The sequence below is a fragment of the Littorina saxatilis genome, linkage group LG10, assembly GCF_037325665.1.
Source record: "Littorina saxatilis isolate snail1 linkage group LG10, US_GU_Lsax_2.0, whole genome shotgun sequence".
Lineage (NCBI taxonomy): Eukaryota > Metazoa > Mollusca > Gastropoda > Littorinimorpha > Littorinidae > Littorina > Littorina saxatilis.
The window spans coordinates 37,088,060-37,100,719 of NC_090254.1; the positions used below are offsets into that span (position 1 = coordinate 37,088,060).

The 12,660-nt window shown below is 41.9% G+C and overlaps 1 protein-coding gene and 1 long non-coding RNA gene across 2 annotated transcripts in view; one reads left to right on the forward strand and one right to left on the reverse strand.

Annotated features, from left to right (window-relative positions):
• The window catches only part of LOC138978729 (low affinity immunoglobulin epsilon Fc receptor-like), a 43,636-nt gene that overhangs the window by 17,580 nt on the left and 13,396 nt on the right, over positions 1 to 12,660 (reverse strand). The gene's annotated exons all lie outside the window — the stretch shown is intronic.
• Positions 2,880 to 6,568, forward strand: LOC138978728 (uncharacterized). Its single transcript, XR_011459776.1, has 2 exons — positions 2,880 to 3,156; positions 3,541 to 6,568. It is a non-coding gene; the product is annotated as an uncharacterized lncRNA (long non-coding RNA).

The window sequence follows — 12,660 nt, forward strand, 5'->3', positions numbered from 1 at the left end:
ACATCAGAAATTGTGAAAACATACATATATACACCCACATACACACACACACACACACACACACACACACACACACACACACACACACACACACTCACGCACGAACACATTCATACAAACTTGCGCGCGCGCGCACTGATTTCTAAACAACAACAACAGTAAGCAGTGAAGAGTTTGTGAGTTCGGAGGTGTTGATGTTAGTCAGTTTTGGGTGTTGAGATTTGTAAGACATATCTCTCTCTCTCTCTCTCTCTCTCTCTCTCTCTCTCTCTCTCTCTCTCCCTCTCTCTCTCTCTCTCTCTCTCTCTGGCTCTCTCTCTCTCTCTCTTATTCTCTCTTTTTCTCTTCCCCTCTCTCTCCCTCACCCTCTCTTTCTCTCTCTCCCTCTCTCTTTCTCTCCCTCTCTCTCTCCTCTTTCTCTCCCTCTCCTCTCTCTCTCTCTCTTTCATCCTCTCTCTCTCTTCCCCTCTCTCTCTTCCCCTCTCTCTCCCCCCCCCCTCTCTCTCTCTCTCTCTCTCTCTCTCTCTCTCTCTCTCTCTCTCTCTCTCTCTCTCTCTTCTCTCTCTCAGTCGGTTTTCAGTGGGACCATTTTGCCTGCACTGCTTTTTCTTTAGTTTTACTTTCAATTATATTGTATATTTATTGTATGGAGGACAATCGACTTCAACAATTCAGATTCGTTTGAAATACTCATGTTTTAATGATGAGATTGATGTATCGTTCATAAATAAGTTCACTCATGTGTTTGTACTTAATCATGTATTAAAGATTTTGGCTGAAAGATGTCAGGTTTGTTTGACTGATACAGACACTGACATGTTTCACTGATTTTAATAAGCTTGCTGTACTTTCTTCTTTTGAGTACTCTTCTGTGTATAATGCTCGGATTTAAAGAATTTAGCTTTGACATGATTTCAGCCGACTTGTTTGGTTCGAAAACAAATGTATCATTTATCAAGTTGCTGTTTCTTTTACAATGGAAACCCCCTTTTAAAGACACCCCCATCCTCAAATGGCTGTATCGTTTTTGTGTCACTCGTGTATACTGACTTAAATTGACAAATTTAGCTTTGATGTCACTATTGCATTTCCTATTACGGCAAAGATTTGTTTCATTTACAGAGAGAGAGAGAGAGAGAGAGAGAGAGAGAGAGAGAGAGAGAGAGAGAGAGACAGACAGACAGACAGACAGACAGACAGACAGACAGAGAGAGAGAGAGAGAGACAGAGAGACAGAGAGAGACAGAGAGGTGGAGAAGGGTGGGGGCGAAAGAGAGAGAGAGAGAGAGAGACAGAGACAGAGAGAGAGAGAGAGAGAGAGAGAGACAATGACAATGACAATTCTTTATTTAACGAGGGTAGTAGATTAAGCAGTAGTCTGCTTTTGTACATCCAGCCCTCGCCCTAAAGATCAATCAATCAATCAATCAATATGAGGCTTATATCGCGCGTATTCCGTGGGTACAGTTCTAAGCGCAGGGATTTATTTTTTTATTTTTTTATTTTTTTATTTTTATTTTATGCAATTTATATCGCGCACATTTTCAAGGCGCAGGGATTTATTTATGCCGTGTGAGATGGACTTTTTTTACACAATACATCACGCATTCACATCGGCCAGCAGATCGCAGCCATTTCGGCGCATATCCTACTTTTCACGGCCTATTATTCCAAGTCACACGGGTATTTTGGTGGACATTTTTATCTATGCCTATACAATTTTGCCAGGCCCTTTCCTGGACCCTTTTGTCAATCGTGGGATCTTTAACGTGCACACCCCAATGTAGTGTACACGAAGGGACCTCGGTTTTTCTCATCCGAAAGATGAATAAAGAGAGACTAACTACAAAAAATGAAATAAAAATACAAGATAAAAAAAATAGAAAATAGAAAAACTAAAATTCTACATTTTAACAGATAACTAAAGTGAAAACACATTATACATATATGTACACAAAATGCATTGCATTGAGGTCAATTGCGAGTTAATTGATGTGAATTAAGGGGTATAGTGCAGCTTGCACTTTTTCAACATCATGCGAGAGAGAGAGAGAGAGAGAGAGAGAGAGAGAGAGAGAGAGAGAGAGAGAGAGAGAGAGAGAGAGAGAGAGAGAGAGAGAGAGAGAGACATCATGCCGGAGAGAGAGAGAGAGAGAGAGACATCATGCGAGAGAAAGAGAGGGAGAGAGAGAGAGAGAGAGAGAGAGAGAGAGAGAGAGAGAGAGAGAGAGAGAGAGAGAGAGAGAGAGGTTTATGAATAACATCTACAAATTTGTTTTAACTTTGTCATCTTGATGTTTGCTTCGTCTGATTGGCTTCTCTTGTGACACTAAATGGTTTTGCATTAATTTTTTAATTGTTATAAAATTAATGTTCTTGGTTTCGTATAACCTTTTGTCTCAATCTGTCTGACAGTCTTTGTCTCAGGTGTGTGTGTGTGTGTGTGTGTGTGTGTGTGTGTGTGTGTTTGTTGTGTGTGTGTGTGTGTGTGTGTGTGTGTGTGTGTGTGTGTGTGTGTGTGTGTTCGTTCGCTCGTTCGTTCGTGTGTGTGACTGTGCGCCCGTTTTTTTTTCTCTCTTTCGATCAGTGTAACGTATTTAGTATGCGGTAAGAAATACCATTCTCCCCCTTCCATCCACCAGGTACCGCCACTAGCAGATCTTATTATTTTCTGAATAGTTTCTTCATTACTCAATAACATTATGCCAGCTGATTCTAATCAACCGACGGAGATAAGAAGCCCAGTGTGCCACATTCCCACTGAAATGTACACTGGTCAGGCTGTGGGATGGGCACAGCGAAATGGCGGCCCGGTAGCTGCAATCGTTTCCCCTGCCAGCACAGCGCTTGGTGGCTCTATTCTATATCTCTGTGGGCGGAACTCGCGAGAAGGCAACACGCGAAATCTGCACTCTGAATCTTCCGCATTTATCGACATGGTCTCTAGTTGTAGTGTTAAACATTGCCATAACAGACAAGATAGAGATAGGGACAGAAGATTCTTTTCTGTTCCATTTGTTGTCAACGGAAAGGGCAAAGAGACAAGGGATTTGACTGCACGACGCGGGCGAGAATGGTTGGCACAGCTTCAGCTGAAGAATTTCAACTTTGAATCAACAGCTAGGAGATACGTGTGCTCTGATCATTTTGTCAATGGTAAGTACTCATGCTTTTGTTCACCTGCCTTGGTTAGTCTGTGTTTTATGCAAGCTGTGTTGTGATGGTAGTGTGCAGACAGTCGGTCAGTCCTGCACCGAGTGCAGTCTATGACTGAGTGAGTCAGTCTTACACTTACTCTCAGTATAACAACTTATCATGGTTGCCCAAAACCATGACTTGTGAGAAGGTGTGAAATACTTGGATTTGATAATCAGAATTTATTTGAACACTAAATGGTCATTGTTGATACAACTTTATAGTTCAGTTTTAAAGGGTAGATCTGTGTCTAGATTTACTCATTCATTTTGTTTGGGTGACTTATTTTTAAAATAACTCCCAATCCATAATTTACAATACATTTGCCTTTGATTTTTTCTGCAGGGCAACCATCTGTGAGAAGTAAACACCTACTTTGAAACTTGGGTATGGTGCAGGGACACAGCCTGACAGCCCAACAAGGACAGTACCAGAGACTCAAGGAGAGGAAGAAGCTTGTGGGGAGTGAGTCAACTCCTTCTCACCCTAATTTAGCAGAGGATGCTGTTGATGGCGAAAGTGAAGGTACTTCGGATTCAGCAGAACTGGCTGCTCCTCTTCCCGAGAGAGGTGACTGTGGCGGTACTTACTGCCAGACTGAAACCTATGACAATTTTGCCTGGATTTCTAAAGATGAAGAAAAGCAGCAACGGGATGAACTAAACAGGCTGGTGCTAGAAACTCGGGAACTTAAAGACGAACTTGCCAAGAAAAAAAATGACACTTGATTCTTTGAGGGACAATGACGATACTGTACGATATTTTTCTGGGATTTCTAATTTCTTCACACTTGTTACATTATTTGATTTTCTTGCATGGCATTTGCCAACACACTCGCGCAGAGCACTGACACAGTTTCAAGCTCTCATTCATGCATATATACGCCTTAACACACCTCTGCAACACCTGGCATACATCTTTTCTGTGTCAAGAACAACTGCCAGCAAAGTTTTTCACGAGACTGTGCATATCATGTACCACAGACTGCAGCCACTTGTTTTCTGGACAGACAGGCGAAGTATAAAGACAAGTCTACCGCCACAATTCCTTCCCTATCCATGGAACAGAGTAGTCATCTTGAACACACACGGCCAGTACCGTGTAACTGGCCTTGGCACGGAACGATCCAAGGGGGGCAATCTCAGTCATCTCAAAGAGGGAAATCCAAACGCAATCCGCTTTGTTCGATTTTATGGGCTTGGACGATAGAGAAAAATAAGAAAAGCAAAAGCTGGAGTCCAGTCTGGACGAAACTGCTATCAAGAACGCAGAATTGCTTTTTCTGAGTTTTTTTTTAGCCGTAAGCACCATGTTTATCGGAGCAGGAAACTCTTCCATAGTGAGGCCCCTTTGTTGGTTTCACTGCGGCCGCATTGTGAACAGCAGTTAAACATGGCGCTTACGGCTAAAAAAAAACTCAGAAGAAATTAATTCTGCGTTCTTGATAGCAGTTTCGTCCAGACTGGACTCCAGCTTTTGCTTTTCTTATTTTTCTCTATCGTCCAAGCCCGTAAAATCGAACAAAGCGGATTGCGTTTGGATTTCCCTCTTTGAGATGACTGAGATTGCCCCCCTTGGATCGTTCCGTGGCAAGGTCAGTTGCACAGTACATGAACTGGCCGTGTGTGTTCAAGATGCAGAGTAGTGTCCATTATTGACTGTTTTGAAATATATTCATTGAGAGACCCTCCAGTGTTGATGCTAGTGCACTCACCTGGTCAAACTACAAGCACAACAATACAATTAAATACCTAATATCAATTACACCTCAAGGCCATAATTCTTTTATTTCTAAAGGGTGGGGTGGGCTTTCAAGTGACAAGCACATCACTGCAAATAGTGGGTATCTAGACAATATTGTACAAAATGATGTGATTTTGGCCGACAGGGGATTTGACATTAATGAACTAGTGGCTATGAGAGGTGCACAAGTGAAAATCCCTGCCTTTACAAGAGGGAAGAGTCAGCTTACAGCTTATGAGATAGTCAACACGCAAACTAGCTAATCTGAGAATTTATGTTGAACGGGTTATCGGTATTCTTTGTGGAAAGTACAAAATTCTGAACTCTGATATTCTGACTGATCTTTTGTTTGCAAGGGAAGAGGAAGAAGTGGTAACACTGGACAAAATAGTCACTGTATCATCTGGGCTTGTCAATGTTTGCACTGGTATCATGTGATTCTTGCTGTGACGCTGCATAAACACAGCCTCGTGAACTGAAGGCATTGTTTAGACTAGAGAATATGTTAATTAAACTGTGGTGTATTGTATCTGATTCTGATGTCAAGCATGAGCAGTAGCAATAGTCTTTCTGTTATGTTTTCACTGGACGGAATCTTGAATTTGAAGATGAAGGCATTGTTTAAAGAATGTGTTAATTAAACTGTGGTGTATTGTATCTGATTCAGGTGTCTCACATGAGCAGTAGCAACAGTTTTTCTGTTATCATGTTTTCACTGGATGGAATCTTGAATTTGAATATACATGTGTATATGATCTGACCTGCTGCTATTTCCTTCCAATTCAAGAGCAGATTTCACTCTTTCTATCACACACACACACACACACACACACACACACACACACACACACACACACACACACACACCACTTTAACATACACTTTGAAATCATTTTGCATAAATGTGACATGTATTGACACAACTGAAAAAGGTTGAATTATGCTGATTAACCTCAAAATAGCTCTACACAGGAAACAAGATAAGGTAAAGGAGCATTGAAAAATTAAATGGCCTACACTTGAAATGCGAGCACACATTTAAACTACCAATAACATGCAACTGCAAGCAAACACTGAACATACCACTACCAGTATTGCAGGTATGAAGCCAAAGTGAAGAGAACACTTTCACTAAATGTTCAAAATTGAAATAACATACTGTGGGTATGTGAGTCATTAACTATTCATTATGATCAAAGACCTGTGCGCTTTTTTGCAGAAATAAATGTGTTCAATTTTGTTGTCATCAAAACAGAACTAGTTGATAATAGAAACTAACTTTCAGTTCCACTGCCAATTTAAACACTGTATTACTTGACTGTACTGATGCAGAACTACGCTGGACCACACACTCTTATTTGTTCCCTAAATCAAGCAGCCAATCCGTGTCACTGGAAACATTGAGCAAGGAGAATGAACAATATACCTGGCTGAATAAGTTGATAATCAAACTGCTCATGATTCTTTGTTATTCACAGCAGTGGATGTAAAACAATCACAAAATAAGGTCCTGTATGCATCATAATTTATACTTGTAGCACTTGATTTTGTATTGTGGTCGGTGATCCTAAACAAAATGTATGTCTACATCTGTGCATGATTTTACTTTAAGAATAAAATGAAACAAGAATGGAACAATTGATGACTTCTCTGTGAGTGTGAACTGTGATTTAAAACATTACATATGCTCTCTTTTCTCTCCCTCTCTTCTTCTTCTTCTTCTGCGTTCGATGTATTCTCTCCCTCTCTACAACTTTACTACTGCCACTTTCTATGTGTACAGTCATACATGATGTTTGTTTTCCCACACCCCTGAGCAAGCGAGTCTGGCATTGTCACTGTTTCTTGCTGCGTTTCACGGCTGGTGTTTGCAGCTGCTCCTGGTTCACATCCACTGCTTGTAGAGGCTCAGCTTCTCTGTCCAGCCAGTTTCCAACTAGCTCTGGAAGAACTGCGAGTCTGAACACTTTCAAAGCTTTCTCCACACACATTGCCCAAAAATCACAGTCAGGCAATACTCGGACAATAACTTTATCCACAGTAGTCCACACCATGAAATCGCAGCAGGAGGAACTGGTCATAACAATCTGGCACTGTACTTGACTAAAGTATGGGTGATCTTTGCGCAGACAAAGCATCCCCTCACTGTTAGATTCCAAACAGAAATGGCGGTCTGCCACAGCACACTCAACAGCTGACTCCTTGAAGGTGAAGGGACGTGTGTGCAGGTTTCTCCAACTCCGGCCATGCCGGTTTCTCCAACTCCGGCCATGCCGGTACAGTGTGCTGCCAGTATGTTGCCATCAGAAGTGGCGATGATCCAAGGAGAAAGTGCTGGTTCATTAAGGCGTTGTGAATGAAGAATCTGAAAAATAAATTGAAGGTCGCACAAATCAGCATTCAGCTAGGTCAATCGAATGAATATAACTCTAAGACGCACATAACGTGCTTTACAATAACCTTAACAATGAAAAGTAAACAACAGATTTTTAACTGAATATGAACATGAAGCTCATTATAAATTTATATAATATTTTGCAAGCTATTTCAAAATATAAATATATTCAAGACTATCTACAGCTTTTGTCGTAGTCCAGAATACAAACTGAAGCGAAGAATATAGAGACAGTGACAAAAGGTCAGGTGTCATGTCTACTGTCCCGAATGACACACGATTGCTGACATTTCACCATTGCCAAAAGAATAAACAAATAAGAAATAGGTAGAAAATGAATGTGAAAACTGACTTTGATTGTTGATCAGTATTTTCTATACCACTAACAAATAATCTACTTACACATAGCTGTTTGGCAAATGTATGTTGCATGGGACACACTGACATGAAAGTGGAAGATGTTTTTCCCTCTAGAGAAACTACATATCAAGTTACACTTTTTGTGCTCTTCCATTCCAGTTGGCAATCAATTGTTAACGCATGTTATTAGAAAAAATAGAACGAAAACAGATTAGATAGAATGAAAAATGTACTGGTGATGTCATTTGGGACATACTGACATGAAAACGTCACCTTTTGTCATTGTCTCTATATCAAAGACAAAGCCTCAACACAATATCCTGAACTGCAACTTGTGATATCAGCAACACAAGACAGAGAACACTCACTTGAACTTGAACTTGAACTTGAACTTGCGATGTTTAAGGCCTTAGGCCTGTTCATCGATCCTGTCGAATAGTACTCCAATAACACTTTTGTTGGTGGCATGCGCGGGCGGTTATTGGTAGCACGTTGGCGAGAATTTCTCTGGTCTGTCTGCCCAGAAATTGTCCAGCCTTCCTTTGAAACTGTTCACTGATGGTGCTGTCACAACTGTTTCTGGCAGACTGTTCCAGTGAGGAATCACCCTTTCTGCGAAGAAGCAGCTCCGAACGTTCAGCCTACAAAATGGTTTGTACAACTTGAGGCTGTTTCCCCTAGTGTCTTTGGTTTCGGCCAGCTGGAAATTCGGGTTGCCTGTGTCGTAGATCCCATGCATATACTTGTAGAGGTCGATCATGTCACCTCGGAGACGCCTGTGTTCGAGACTCGGTAGTTTGAGTACAGCAAGTCGTTCTGGGTAAGTTTTCTCACTGAGAGCCGATATCAGTTTGGTAGCCCTTCTCTGTACGTCCTCTATTTCCTTGCACAGCAGTTTCTGCTGTGGTTGCCATACTGAATGCCCATATTCAAGGATTGGCCTGACAAGACTCTTGTAGAGTTGTACAAACACCTCCCTATCCAGATGCTCAAACGATCTCCTGATGATGCCTAAGGTTTTGTTTGCCTTCGCAGTTGCTTGTGCAACATGTCCCTTGAAACTCAGGCGATTGTCTACAAGTACACCAAGGTCTTTCTCCGTTTCGCTTTCTTCTAGAGTGATGCTAACCTCCTCACCACTTTCGGATCTCCCTTTCATGTGATAGCTGGTCTCTGTGTGTTGTTTGCCTAGCTTAAGGACACTACACTTCTTTGGGTGGAACTTGAGGAGCCAGTTGTCAGACCACTCTTGTAGCTTGTCCAGATCTTCCTGCATGACAACAGGTCCTGAGGGCACGTCAGTACGTGTATATAGCTTGGTGTCGTCAGCAAACAACTTCACAGAGCTGGTGACTTGGCTAGGCAAGTCGTTTATGTACAGGGTGAAGAGCAGAGGGCCCAATACACTTCCCTGGGGGATTCCACTGGTGACTGGCGCTTTGTCTGAGTGTGTACCGTTCACAATCACTTGCTGATGCCTGTCCGCTAGAAAGTTGCGTATCCAGTTAAGGACGTTACCATGAATTCCATGCGCTTCAACCTTCGCGATCAGCCTTGCATGTGGAACAGTGTCGAATGCCTTCATGAAGTCCATGTAAACTATGTCAACACTGCCTCCTTCATCTAGAATCTTTGTCCAATCATCCAATGCCTCAAGAAGATGGGTCACACATGACCTCCCTTGCACAAACCCATGCTGATTCTCACAAATGAGATTGTTTGACCTCAGGTGATCATTTACTGCCTCTCTGACAAGGGTTTCCATAGCTTTGCATAAGATGCATGTCAAGCTGACCGGACGATAGTTACTAGGCTCTGTTCGACTACCTTTCTTGAAAATCGGTGTCACATAAGCTTGTCGCCAGTCTTCTGGAATCTCACTGTTCTCCAACGACAGTCTGAATAGTCTTGCAACCGGATATGCTAAAGACTCAGCTGTTTTAGCCAAGACACATGGGTTGATACCATCCGGGCCTTGTGCCTTATCTGTCTTCAAACCAGAGAGCAGTTTCTTGACCTTTGCTACTGTGATCTCAAAGTTGTGGACTTCACTACCAAAGACATAGTGGGGGGGAGGTGGAATATTGTCTGTTGCTTCTTGGGTAAATACACTCTGAAAGAACTCATTCAGCACGTCCGCCTTTTCTTTGTCTGAAGAAGTTTTGTCACCATTAGTTTTCTTAAGATCTGCCACTCCAGTCCGACATTTTGTTTTGGATTTCACGTAAGACCAGAAGGCTTTGGGGTTTTGCTTTGAGCTAGCCGCTATTTCTGTCTCTAGATTTTTGGCTGCCTTTCGGCATGCCCACCTTGCTTGGTTGTTAGCTCTCTTGTATGCAGCTTTCTTCATTTCTGCTTCTGCCTTTTCAATTTTGCTAGGTGTCTTGTCATCCCCCTCCTTTACTTTGGATTCCCTGAATAGTCTATTTTCTTACGCACAGCCTCAAGTGCCTTAGCATCCATCCATTTTTTTCTTTTCTTCCCCGATACTTTTCTGGTTGGAACATACTTGGTGACTGCCCTGTCAATCCTGTCTTTGATAATGATCCATGATTCATTTACTGATTTGTTTTCAAGTTCTCTGTCCCAGTCCACTTCACTCAACATTTTATTCATGTCATGAAAGTTTGCTTTCTTATAGTCTAACCGGGTGCGCTTAGTTTCATTACTTTGATAAGCACATGTAAAGGTAACCATCAGTGTCGCATGGTCACTTTTCCCTAGACTGGCTGAAGTGTTGATTTCCCTGACCATTTCTTCACGGTTTGTAAGCACTAAGTCAATGAGGCTAGATCTTTGACCATCACGAAATCTTGTGGGTTCACTCTGTTGTTGGAAGAGAAATGCGTCTTTAGTTGCCTTGTAGAATTTGGTTGCTGGATGGTTGCCTGATGGTTCTCACTACCGGCACATTCCTCCTTGTTCCAGTTAATCTCTGGAAAGTTGAAGTCCCCTAAGACTAGCTTATGAGAGTGTTTTGTTCCGGAGATGATTGTCATCAGGTCATTGAGATTGTCATTGTTCTCTTGTAAACTATTTGGGCTTCGGTAAACAACACCTATCAGCAAAGAGTCATTTCCCTCAAGCCGACACTCAGCAAAAACACATTCCTTAAAGTCTGAAGTTACCGACAAGTCACACTGCATAGGTTTTAAGTCGCTATCAACATACAGAGCAACACCCCGTCCCGATTCCCCCAGGTTATGAAATAATTCATAACCCTCAAGCGCAATTTCACATTGTTCCACATCGTACCTTGAGTTTTTGGGTTTAATCTCGACTACACCTATCACACTTGGCTTATGCAGCTCCACGAGGGCTTTCAGTTCGTTTCTTTTGTTCAATAGAGAGTCTGCGTTACTATACATATAAGTGCATGAAGAAAGACTAGAATTTGTTAATGGCACTGGAATAAAACTATGTACATCCTTGCATCACGTTCATTCATTATAAACTGAAAGCACATTCTTACCTTTGCAGAAATGACAGAGTTCTGGGCTGTAGCACTTGACATCCCTCACCCAGCCAGAGACAAAAAGTCAGGAATCAAAACTGTTGTAAGCTTTTCAGCTGCTCACATGTGTATCTGTATGCACTCTTGCCAAGCACAAAATAATTTACGATGTTGATGTAACTCAGCTCTGGCAGATCGTCCGGATTTGCTGACCAGCACCTGGTTGAGAATGTCATACGGATCATTCCCGTCAATCTCCAAAATCTTCTGGTGGTATCGCCGCCTCTCCTCTGGTAACAATCGCTCAGAATATTTTCGCTTCTCGCAAGATCGCAATGTTTTGCATGAGGCCTGTGCATGAGGCAAGGGAAGTCACTCCAGAGTCTTCTCGGAACGCGTCGGAGGCATTGTTTCCCGTTTTTCAACGGTTCACAGCTGTTTTTACTTTTCTCTTTGAAATGAAACGATGAAAGGAAGAGAAATGGAAAGACAGGCATGTTGTTGGGACATAAACAGAACAGAGAACATAAGGGGGAAAAAACTGTGTTTCAACAACTTCAAGCAAGAAAATGCAAACACTAAACACTCCCGGCAGGGAAACACCTTAATTGACCTTTGTAACGTTAGTGCATGTCTGTAACAAACCTCTCACACGGGATAATGTCAACAAAGACGGTATTGGAGTTTCTCTTGACTCTGGTTTATTCCACGACACAGCGTCGCCATGCTCCTCGCATGCGCCCCCTATGCATGACGGTCACACAACGTCTTATTAGCCAAAACCAAGCCAATATCGTATCATCTCCCTTTCCTTAAACAACGAATTTGTCGGAATAAACAAAATGAAAGAACATTGAACACTGAATTGAATAAGAAATGACTAAAACAGTAGGCATCCACCTCTTACTTAAGTATGAACAGTTACGAAATAAACATTTACTCCATTTGATTACATTCAGACTTTCGGTGCCGATTGTCCTTCATTGTCTCTTCACAGAGGCACAACCCCCTCCATCTCTTCAATTGTTCAAGTTTCAGAATGTAACAAGCAAAGTTCACCTCCCTGTGCTTAACTTAAATACTTCCTGTTTTAATTGTTCAACTAACACAATTCTCACACTCAATCCTTTTTCTACTTCATACATCCTTCAATAAGTAACATTCAAACATAAAAACTTAAACTCGATGATGGTTTGTCTGTTTTAAGTGGTGTACTCTTGCAGGTAGCTTGGTTTCTTGATCACCCTACCTCTGGATGTGCATGTTTGGGTGGCTGCACAGTCAGTCTGTGGTGTTTGTGTCTTTGTACATGTGGCTGCTTTGTCCTGTATATTAAGTTTGATACATGTGGACTTCTTCGGAGACTGAACATGAGTTTCTGTATTCCGAGTGTCTACTCTTGTGTTTATATCATGGGTTGGCACCTGAGTGTCTGTATTTTCTTCAGGAATGTTGAACTCATGTGTTTTTCCTGTTTGTTTTTCCTGCTCTCTGTACTGTCTATGTCTGTTGC